The sequence below is a fragment of the Octopus bimaculoides genome, chromosome 6 (assembly GCF_001194135.2).
Source record: "Octopus bimaculoides isolate UCB-OBI-ISO-001 chromosome 6, ASM119413v2, whole genome shotgun sequence".
Taxonomy (NCBI): domain Eukaryota; kingdom Metazoa; phylum Mollusca; class Cephalopoda; order Octopoda; family Octopodidae; genus Octopus; species Octopus bimaculoides.
In genome coordinates, this window is record NC_068986.1 from 20,143,268 (window position 1) to 20,155,199 (window position 11,932).

Below are 11,932 nucleotides of genomic sequence, written 5' to 3' on the forward strand. Positions count from 1 at the left end.
ATATATATATATATATATATATATATATATATATATATATTCCCTACACCCTTCACACACACACATACACACGTACACACACTCGCATATATGTACATATAGTTATGTACAGTCACTTTTAATACATTCGTGTTACAGGTACACACACATAGGCACAAGGCCTAAAATTTTGGGCGAAGGACTTAAATCGATTACATACACCTTACCCCCACCCCCGAGCTCGACTGATACTTATTTTATCGACCACGACAGTCTTACACACTGTTTCCGTTTACCAAACTCATTCACAAGGCATTGGTTAGCCCAGGTCTAGAGTAGAAACCACTTACCCGTGAGACTGAACCTGAAAACACGTAATTGCAACGCAAACTTCTTAACCACGCGGCCAAGGCTACGCCTGTAATTTATTCAGCAACAACAATAATAATGATAATGATAGTAGTAGTAGTAGTAGTAGTAGTAGTAGTAGTAGTAGTAGTAGTAGTAGTAGTAGTAGTTATGAACTTATTGTTTACTGTTCTCGGGTGCTCTACAATGTATTATGCATGTATGCATGCACGTCTGTCTGTCTGTATGTATGTATGTAAGGAAGGAAGGAAGGAAGGTTGGATGAATGTGTGTGTGCGCGTGTGTGTGTCTGTATTTGTATTTGTTTCCCCACATTCACCGCTTGACGACCAGTGTTGGTTTGTTGACGTCTCCGTAATTTAGCGGTTTGCCAAAAGAGAGAACAAAGGAAGTACCAGACTTTAAAATCAATTACCGGTTTCGATTTTTTTTTTACGAGACCCTTCAAAGCAGTGCCCAAGCATGGCCGCAATCCAATGATTGAAACAAGTAAAAGAGAGAGACAAGAGAAAACAACAAATAATATAAATTGGTCGATTGAAAAGAATTCATTTCACACAAATTCCTTTTTGTCAATTAAGTATGACCAGCGTCCAGCTATTTTAAAATCTTCTGCCCTTCTATACTAACCTTCAATAAGAACGTCTAATCATGAAATATATAGCTTTTCACTCTCATAAAAGTTCGTTGATTGTATTAACTTCCAATAAATTTACGGTCTAGACATCTTATAATAATCACAGATATTTGGCTGGACTATGCATGATTGCTGTAACTTACTTCTCATATAAATAATCGTCTTCAACTTGGTATTTTCACTTGACCTTTTCTTTGTAAACTAACAGCGCTTGCTTAGATCGGAAGTATTTATATAAGCGATCCAATTATCGTCATGTCTAAGTCTATATACTTAACTTTCGCTTACGGTGAAGCGATACAGAAAGAAGTAAATGAGCCTGCAACCTAATTTTGATTCTAGCGTCGTTCTACATCTGTATATACATCATGTTATAAGCATCTTTATTCTATCGAAGACATTTTTCCTAATTTTATTAATGTAGTGAATGAAATAGCAAGAAACCTACAACATATCGATTCTTCCTTTTATAAATCAAGGGCTCGGCACTTACCTAAGAAATTAACGGTGTTAAACTTCTTTTTACTCTTTCTATTGTAGAAAACTTGGCATAAAGAATTCAGTTGTTCAAACATTTTAAAGAACAAACACTTTCATCAAACAAACCAGTTTCCAGAATTCCTATCATACTATTGAAAGTGTTACTTGAAATAGAAGACTGTACTTTTCTACTCTAGGCACAAGCCCCGATATTTTGGGGGAGGGGCTAACCGATTACATTGACCAGTATGCAACTGGTACTTAATTTATCGATCTCGAAAGGCAAAGTCGACCTCGGCGGAATTTGAACTCAGGGCGTAAAGACTGATGAAATATCGCTAAGCATTTCGCCCGGCGTGCTAATGATTCTTTTCTACTCTAGGCACAAGATCCGAGATTGTGGGGGGAGGGGGCCAGCCGATTAGATCGACTCCAGTACGCAACTGGTACTTAATTTATCGACCCCCAAAAGGATGAAAAGTAGAGTCGACCTCGGCGGAATTTGAACTCAGAACGTAAAGACAGTCGAAATAACACCAAGCATTTCGCTCGGCGTGCTAATGTTTCTGCCAACTCGCTGCCTAAGTAGATTGTACTTTGGCGTGGAAGAATATAAATAAATGGCGTTGAAACAATACTATTGTTCACAATCCTGTTACAGTCTGTTTAAAGTTGCGTTTCTCACCAGAAGTGGGGCTGCGTGAATTGAAAAGGGCTCCAGAAAAATAATTGTTTCCTGCTTTATCTTTTGCCCAAAATAATAACTAAAAAGTCATTAGACTGCGGCCATGCTGGGGCACCATTTTGAAAAATTTTAGTCGAATGAATCTCTCCTAGTACTTACTTCTTTTTAAAAATTGCTACTTATTGCAACCCTCTTTTGCCGAACCGCTAATTTACGAGGACATAGACACACCAACACCGGTTGTCAAGCGGTGTTGGAGGACAAATAGATACAAAAGTACACACACATATATATATATATATATATATGTGTGTGTGTGTGTGTGTGTGTGTGTGTGTGTGTGTGTGTGTGTGTGTGTGTGTGTGATGGGCTTCTTTTCAGTTTCCGTCTACCAAATCCATTCACAAGGCTTCGGTCGGCCCAAGGCTATAATAGAAGACTGTTGTCCAAGGTGCCACGCAGTGGGACTGACCCAGAAACCATATGACTGGGAGGCAAACTTCTTACCACACAGCCACACCAACGCCATATTAAACTATGTTTGACAAAATTTAGGTTTTAAAACTTTTCCCATTCAATGAAAAGAAGATGTATGCGGATGCAAACTCCAAGTGATTGTGAGGCAACAATAGTTTTCACAGATATTTTAGAAGGAAGGCCTGGTATTTGTCATTTTCAGAAGCAATAGGCTAAAGAGTAATAGTAGCAATACACCACTTATAATTCCAACTCTAAAAGTATTCTTCTTCTACCTGAAGCTTTGAAATGTTACCAGTTGCTACAACCTCTTATCTTAATGGGAGCTAACACTCACCATCATTGTTTAAACTTGTAGTACTCCTTACACCGTACTGTTGTTCCCAGTAGGACGAGATCCCTCATGCTTTGAGAACAAATAGTTTTGATAGATCTTTCATTGTGGTAGCTTTGCTTCAGCTCAGGACTTTGTAAGATGAGTTTGGTAGGTGTTACAATAAGTCGCTTGTTTTTGGAGCAAAGTTTCAAAAGGGTTGATGTAGAATTCGGGTAGCTGTGCTGCTGTATTCATAGAATGGCGGTCGTAATGTGACTATATTGTTATTTACGATTGAGGGATTGGAGAAAAGTCATACAGATATTGATTAAAAAGAATATGTGAGAGGAAGATCAACAAAATAAAGTACCAGTCGAGTAATGGAGGGTCGAGAGCATCTCTTAATATTGGTGGCCTTGAGTCTGAATTAGGAATCATTATTTTTATTGACTCCCAACGGATGGAAGACAAAATGTTTTCTTATATAATACGAACAGTAGTTCTTATATTATGAGAACAGATCAAAAATAATTTTCTAATATAAGAACAGAAGTAAGCAAAATAGTCACCGTAAATTCATATTTGGTCGAGTCGATTTGACTTTGAACCAGCGGCTGAAATGTTGAATGTTCATAATGTAGCATTGTATTGTATCCCTCGTGAGACCACTTAGTTCTCGCTGGCTTTGTTCATATATCTATAAAAATGATGATGAGTGTAGACATTGCTGTGTGGTTGGCAAGTTCGTTCCATAATCATGTGATTTCGTGTTCAGTTCTCCTGCATGCTACAATGGACAAAGTGTCTTCTACCATGGCCGTGGATCTACAAAAATTCCATGTGTGGAATTTAGTTTAAGGGAAATTGAGCTGTTATTTCTTGCAAATCGTGTGATTCAAGAGAATGGCTTTTGCTGTTTATCCTCGAATCAACCCTAATTCCGCAGACATATAATCAAAAGTCTTCCACTCGTGAACCCCTCTATCTTTTTAGACTCCTCCACGGTTATCCAAGGACCTTTTCATTTTTTTAACTATAGGACGAAATCCTAAGACGATTTTGTTGCTATTTCTATCAAGTCGAGCGACAATGAGGCATCTCCTAAAAAGGTTAGAGGTTTTCAAGGATTTCTGTTTCATTTCAAAATTGGAGCTTCTTCCATTTGTCTTTCACCTTATGCATTTTATCTATGTTTGAACGCACTGAATATTTTCAAGAAAATCAAATTTCCGCAGATTATCTTCATTTTTAATAATTGAACAAACATCTCGTCTTCTGTAGTGTTTCAAATTTCTATTAAGTTTACAAGATATCATCTTTAAATTTAAAGATAAAATTTAACGCTATTTATTATTATTTTAACATTTCAGAATTGAATAAAGCTTTTCTCTGAAAATTAGTTTCAGCGGGTCGCATATATGGGTATCTATATTCTTGGTACATTTCTCCTCCTCATCGGCGATATATTCAACCACATGTAGCCGTTATCAAAATATTACAGAGAGATTCTATCTTTTTGTTATGCTGTCTGACGACAGATAGTTTCCGAAACAACCTTCTTTAGCGAAAGACATATCAAGAGAATAAAATCATTCATATTTCTTAGTACTGCGTATCAAAGTTTGATTTTTTTCCGCTCATTCTTTCGTTCGTTGTATACAATGTATATGAACATTTGTTGAGCTAAGTACATCGTTGGAAAAAAAATCCACCTCGCAAAGACTAATAAAACGTACCCCGTGGAATACAAAGATGTCTTGCTACCGAGTGTATGTGTGTATATATATATATATATATATATATATATATATATATATAATGCTTTTTTTACTACAGTAAAAAAGCGAGAAATTAAAAAAGAAACGAGAAATATTTATTCGAATGACATAACGAACAGTGAAGAACAAGTGAAACACGATAGGTTATGTTCAAGAAAAAATAGTCATCAGAAGCTGGATGATAATAATGATAATAATAATAATAATAATAATGAACGGTGAAAAAAATGCTTATTTCAGTAAGTTTGTCCTTTCGATGTTCTGATATTACTGATTCGTCAAGCTTGCAATAATGTGAAATGTTATCCTGTCTAAATAATTCTCTCAGAATAATTTTCTACATCTGTCTTACATGTGCGTGCATGTAGGCATGTGTGTGTACGTGTATGTGTGTGTATGCATGTATGTGTGCGTGTGTGTGTGTGTGTACTTGTGTGTGTGTGTACGTGAGTGAGTGTGTTGTGTGTGTATGTATGCATGTGCGTGTACGTTAGTTTACGTGTGTGTGTGTGTTGTGTGTGTATGTATGCATGCATGTGCGTGTGTGCTGTGTGTGTATGTATGCATGTGTGTGCACGTGTGTGTACCTGTGTTTACTTGTATGTGTGTGTGATGTGTGTGTATGTGTGTGTAAGTGCATGTATGTATGTGTGTGTACAGTTCTAATTATGTAAACTCTCATTGTTAGACGCTTGTTTATATTGTTATCTTTTGTTGAATGTGTGTGTTTGTGTTTTGTAACTGTATGTTTATTTATAAGAGTTGACTTAACTTTCTTGTTTTTTAATCTCTCTCTCTCTCTCTCTCTCTCTCCCTCACTCAAGCTCTCACTCACTCAAGCTCTCACTCACTCAAGCTCTCACTCACTCAAGCTTTCCGCCGCCTCTTCCTCTTTTCCTCACTCTGTTTGGAGATTATGTGCATGTCAGTATACGCGTCTTCGGAGACTGTGTATAGGTGTGTATTATCTGTGTACTTCTGTGTTCACATTCAGCATACATACAAGTTTACGTTATAGAAATAGATCTGCAGATATCCACATCTACCCACTTTACCAACACATATACTGCCTGTGGTATGCTATACTGTCTAAAAATACACGCAAACATAAAACAGTTAATTTCACGAACATGTAAAGGCAGTTTATACTGGAATCTAAACGGCAGAATAACAACATCTACTGCATGACCTTTCATAATCAAAATTATTTACTAATATATGATCAAGCCAGCTGATATTTTTCTTCTGGCTATTTCCAATTCATAAATGCTTAATTAGAAGCTGATACACACACACACACACACACACACACACACACACACACACACACATACATGTCTATTGGATTATTTTATATCAATTAACTTTTATGCAATTCTTGTAATTCATTATGTGTGTGTGTGTATTTATATATATATATTACGGTTTCAAATCTTGAGACTCAAAGAGTCGGTCACTCGATTTCTGAAGACAACAAACAGATGTATTAGTTTAACGCCCTGGAAGTGAAAAAGTCTTTAACGTTTCGAGCCTACGCTCTTCCACAGAAAGAAACACAGAAAGAAACAAGGAGAGAAAATAAAGAATATGTAGTAGCTAGCGATATATATATATATATATATATATATATATATATATATATATATATATATATATATATATATGTGTGTGTGGTGGAGTGTATATACAACACGATGAAGAATGGAGAGTTATACATTTTTTATGCATAATTTATAATTCAAAATTTGCTTACGTGCGTTTCAGATGAGCAAGTGTTATGTAATAGAATGTTGCGTTAATTCTGCACATCAATCGATTCCTATTTACTCAACTACAACATTACTTTGATCAGTTACAGTCGATCCAAGGTAAGCGAATTTATCAACCCTGAGTAGTAGCTTTCCATTTGTCAGGACGCCTGTTGTTTTGTCTGTGTTTATATCAATGATAATATACTATCTTCGATTCGTTTATTTCTAATCTCACAGTCTTCGCTTTTCGAATGGCACGATCCAAGTTGTCCTGTGCTTCTAGGAGCAAAGAGAATAATATCATTTGCAAATGCGAGACAGAAGCAATGTCGCATCTTTAACACCTCTGGTCGTCTAACATCAACCCAGCAACAAAGATAAAATGTACAAAACACAATGTTTTCCGACTTTTACAGATGGATGCGAGACATGGGTAACAAATACAAGTTGGCTAAGCATTTTACCCGGTGCGCTACGATTCTGCCAGCTCGCCGTCTTAATACAGAACCTGACAGCAAAAAATGAATGACAAAAGAGCGGAATTTCTGCTTGAGGCTGTTGCGCAAGTACTCATCTCTGAGTAAAAATTTTTAGTAACAGAAACAGCTGTAAGCTAATAAAGTTACTTACGTACCTCCTGTTCTTTTGTCATTCAGCAATTGTTACATAATTATGTATATAGTTAAGACGATAAGGCAACACAATCAGAACTATGCATTTCTGTACAAACGCCTTAGAAATTCACAAATAACAAAATCAGGATTTTTTTTTTTTAATGTTCTGTACTATACAGCATATTATTTCGTACATACTTGCCAAGTTCTCTGAATGATTCTTGTAACATGCTAAATGAAACGAAGTTGTTAACTAAAACTTCTATTTCCTGATATATCCTCCATGGTCTTCTCACGACGTAGCAAATCGGATTTTCGACAGAGAGAAGAGGAGGAAGGGAACAAATGGTTGCAATGCTTTGCATATATTTTATTTATTGGGGAAAGAGAACGTTAACCTCGATGGGGTTTAAACTCAGAACTATTGCTGCAAGGCAATAGTTCTATTGCTGCAAGTCCGATGCTGATATTAATATTAGTTTCAATTTTGACACAATGCCAGCAAGTTGAGGTGGGGTGGGGGCGTAAGCCGATTACATTGATCCCCAGCACTCAACTGGTATTTATTCTGAAAGGACGAAAGACAAACTGGCCCTCGGCAGAATTTGAACTCAGAACTTAAAGACAGGCGAAATGCCGCTAAACTTTTGTTCGGCATGTTAACGTTTCTTATTTCTTTACTGCCCACAATGGGCTACACACAGAGGGGACAAACAAGAACAGACAAAGGGATTAAGTCGATTACATCGACTCCCAGTGCGTAACTGGTACTTAATTTATCGACCCCGAAAGGATGAAAGGCAAAGTCGACCTCGGCGGAATTTAAACTCAGAACGTAGCGACAGACGAAATACCGCTAAGCATTTCGCCCGGCATGTTAACGTTTCTGCCAGCTCACCGCCTTGATACTGATATTAATTATATGTTGAACTATAATATAATGGTTTGAGATTTTTGGCTCAAGGCCAGCAACTTTAGAAGTTAGGTAAGTCGATTACATGAACCCCAGTGTTCAACTGGTACTTATTTTATCGACTCCGAAAGGATGAAAGGCAAAGTTGACCTCGGCAGAATTTGAACCCAGAACGCAATGACAGACAAAATGCCGCTAAGCATTGTGTCCGGCGTTCTAACGATCCTGCCAACTCGCCGCTTTATGTTAAACTACAATATAATGCTGTTTGGTATTGATTATTAGTATACCATTTCAACAAGTAATTGTCTTATTGTTTCGTGTTTTACAATATGTTACTCTTTAGTGCATCACTCCTACCCCCATATCCTCTAGCACACCATAAGGTTACTCACCATTATATGTTGTACTTCATCTAATACAATCACATACCTAATAATATCATTGATTTTTTTCTCCGTCTTTTCCAAAATTTCGTATTGCAGCCAGCAAACGTGGAGGGAGAGTCTGCCTGTTGGGGACAATCTCATGCAACGCAATGTTCGATTAGTTGGACGTGTTCGATATGCATCGACGACTAAGAAACCATTCTTCACTGTGTGGGTGCCCATTGTCCACAAGCACAATATCGATGTTCCTGGTGTGAGATCGACCAACGTACAGACGAAGTATACCTTGCTAAATTATATTCTTTCAACAAGGTCGGACGAGTAATTAATAGATTTATACTATCAATACCAGTTGCAAAGAAACTGCAAAGTGGGCGAAATTAAAAATAATGGTTGCTGGTGATTTTCCTTCTTTTTTTTCTTTTCAGATTTCATGTTCCACTTAAAGATCGAAATAAGGCTGGAGAAGGTATCTTGCCGTAGGAAACATTTTATCAGAAATTAATCAACGAAGATGAATAAGTTAAGCCTACAATCCCGGCATTTGAGCAATCAAAATGTTATGATAATAAGGCCTTAGCTGGCCTTTTAATTCCCACAATCTTAAGAAGTTATTTTAAGAAAGGTAAAATATGAAGAGGATCATAGTGCTCTAGGCTAAGATTACTTGGAATATTTTAGTTTGCTCTCTGGAAATCGTGACCGAGCTAGCTTGTATTCTTTTACTCAATATGTGGCTTACGTCCACTCTGAGCTCGCCTTCGGACAACTGCGTTACCGTTCCACTCAAACTCCTCTCTACTGATTCAAGCTAAAACTTCATTGAATGAGTTGTGAAATATGGCAGAAATGAAGTAAGTAAGCATATCCCTGTCAATTAAAAATTAGTCATGCATTTGGTTAAAATCATCATAATTGCATATTTTAAGAATGAGAACAACATCTCCGTCTTAAAAAACATAACACGACACCTAAAATCGAGGTTAGTAAATTGTTATACCATGCCGATTGTCCTTTTCAGGGCCGAAACTAGGATAATGTATACAGCAATAGAAAAGATAGATACGTTTGAGATGTGGACGTTCCCCTATATTGGCAAAACAAGCTGAAAAAAATGAGGTGACACATGCTGCTGTACTAGGGAAGCTGAAAGTCCAAAGACACTAATAGTTGAGAAACAAGTCGACAAAGCTGTCATATTTTGGACATACAATGTGCTGCGAATCATTGCCCAAGACTAGTGGTCCACAATCATATTTTTTTTTTTTTCAATTTTTGGACCCTTTGATTACTCTTCTATTGTGGTTGAAGCCCCTTAGCCATTCCATGTTTCAAAAAACTAGTTTTATGATTATTTAAAAAAAATTTTATTTTGTTTTTCATATGTTCTCTTGTGTGGGTTTACAACAAAACTCACTAAAAGAACATATTTCAGGGGCTGGAAATACGTTAAACTATGTAAAATAGAAAGAAACCTAACAATTTCTTTCAAAAAATAAATCTAAAGCAAAATCTTTTCATGGGCCCTTAAGATATTACTGTAGATCCCTAATTTACTATTTTCTTGCCTGGACCCCCTAAAACCTTATATGGACCACTTGAGAACCACTGCTCAAGACCATCTTCATAGGAAGTGTGGAAACAAAAAGAGCAAGAGGCCGTCAAAGACGTCAGAGGACAGATGACTTCAAAGAATTGACTGTCCACAAGAGCCTGACTGATTGCACGCATAGACCACAACATCGCTGCACAAGAAAGAAGTGGTAAGCTGACTCGTGGACACAAAGACAGCACCTTGCTAATGGTTGATGCTATTTTGTACACAAAAATACACGAACATCTACACTCATGTGTAAGATGAATGTGTGCATAGATATAAGAATAATTAAAATATAAATAAATCTATACAATTATGATTTACTTCGACTGCGTAAAAGATCGATTTTTATGTGATAGAAACGGACATTTGAATCAATTCTGTCTTATTACTATCTATTTTGTAGAAGGATGGAAAACAAAATTAACTTTTGTATCATTCAATATCCAACTTCTACATTAAATATTACTAACCACAATAACACGAGAGAATATTTTCACCATCCCATACGATAACTTATTAAACTGTACTGTATTTATACCACAAGCCATGTACATCACGATAAATCAGAGGAAACATCACTTCTTCACAAGTTTATGATCTTTTAGTTGTTTACAATGTCCAGCACTTACATTTCCTGCCAGGATAATACACGGGACACGCCATTACTGTGGTGTTGTATGCCAAATATTGCTGTTTTCATTCTGTTGCTAAATTGTTAATTAGATGAGCCATTGTTATGGTCAATACTTAAATATACAGTAGACTGTAAACAACGGGAAAGAGAAAAATTGATCAACTGATCGATAAATCATTTGATTGTTCGAGAGTAAGATGAATAGACAAATAAGGGAGATGGATAGATAAATAGACAGACCGAGAGATAGGTAGAATGATAGATAGATAGATAGATAGATAGATAGATAGATAGATAGATAGGTTCATATGTAAACACTACATGAAGCATAAAATAATTTCTTTATGTTTGACTAAACGAGATTTTTATACTTCTTCGGTACTTTGGGAACATGTAAGTTTGGAAAACTTTTCCTCGTAGTCTAAGGTTGGCTCTTGTCCAATTATGCCTCTTAGAACCGACCATTAGAATAATGGAGTTAGAATTTGAAACAATATCAATAAGTTGACAGTTTGATTTAGTGAAAATTTCATAGAGTTTTTTTTCTTGAAATTTGGCTTAGTATCGCATAAGCCTTTCACCTTTGGTCGTTACCTTAATCACTCTTAGAAGACATGTCTGGTTAGTTTTTAAAGATATTCTTTTATGGCAATGATTCAGCTCTTAGATTAATGTTGAACTGAATGTGTGTCGCTAACTTTTAAAAATTGTTTGCAAATTATTTGAGAATTGCAGCAAACGCCTCAATACGGGTTGAATGGTAAGTAGCTGTAATTCGGTCATCGGCACTACATTGACATTTTAATTTCGATGGATCAGTGGAACCAACTTCATATGCGTACCACAGGATGGTACAGGTCATCAATGTAAAACATAGAGAACTGCTTAACTGTCGAGTGTTTTGTTAAGGTTAACTCTGTAATTATGGCTTAGAAAGGGGTGGCTTCAGCAAGGTAATTTACTCATACGCACTACTTAAATACTTCAGTGTACCCCACTCACTACTATGCAATTCGAAGGCGCATAGAACTCAATATTTTACTTGAAGAATTTTTAGTCAAATGCATCGACTCCAGTACTTATATTTTTAAACCTGGTAATTACTCTATTAGTCTCTTTGGTTGAACCGTTGAGTTACGGAGACATAAACGCACCAACATCGGTTGGCACACCCATGTCAATCTATCTATCTATCTATCTATATATATATATATATGTGTGTGTGTGTGTGTGTGTGTGTGTATACCGAGAAAGAAGGAGAAAAAGAGAGGGGGAGAGAGAGAAAGAGAGAGAGAGAGATACGTCTGGTT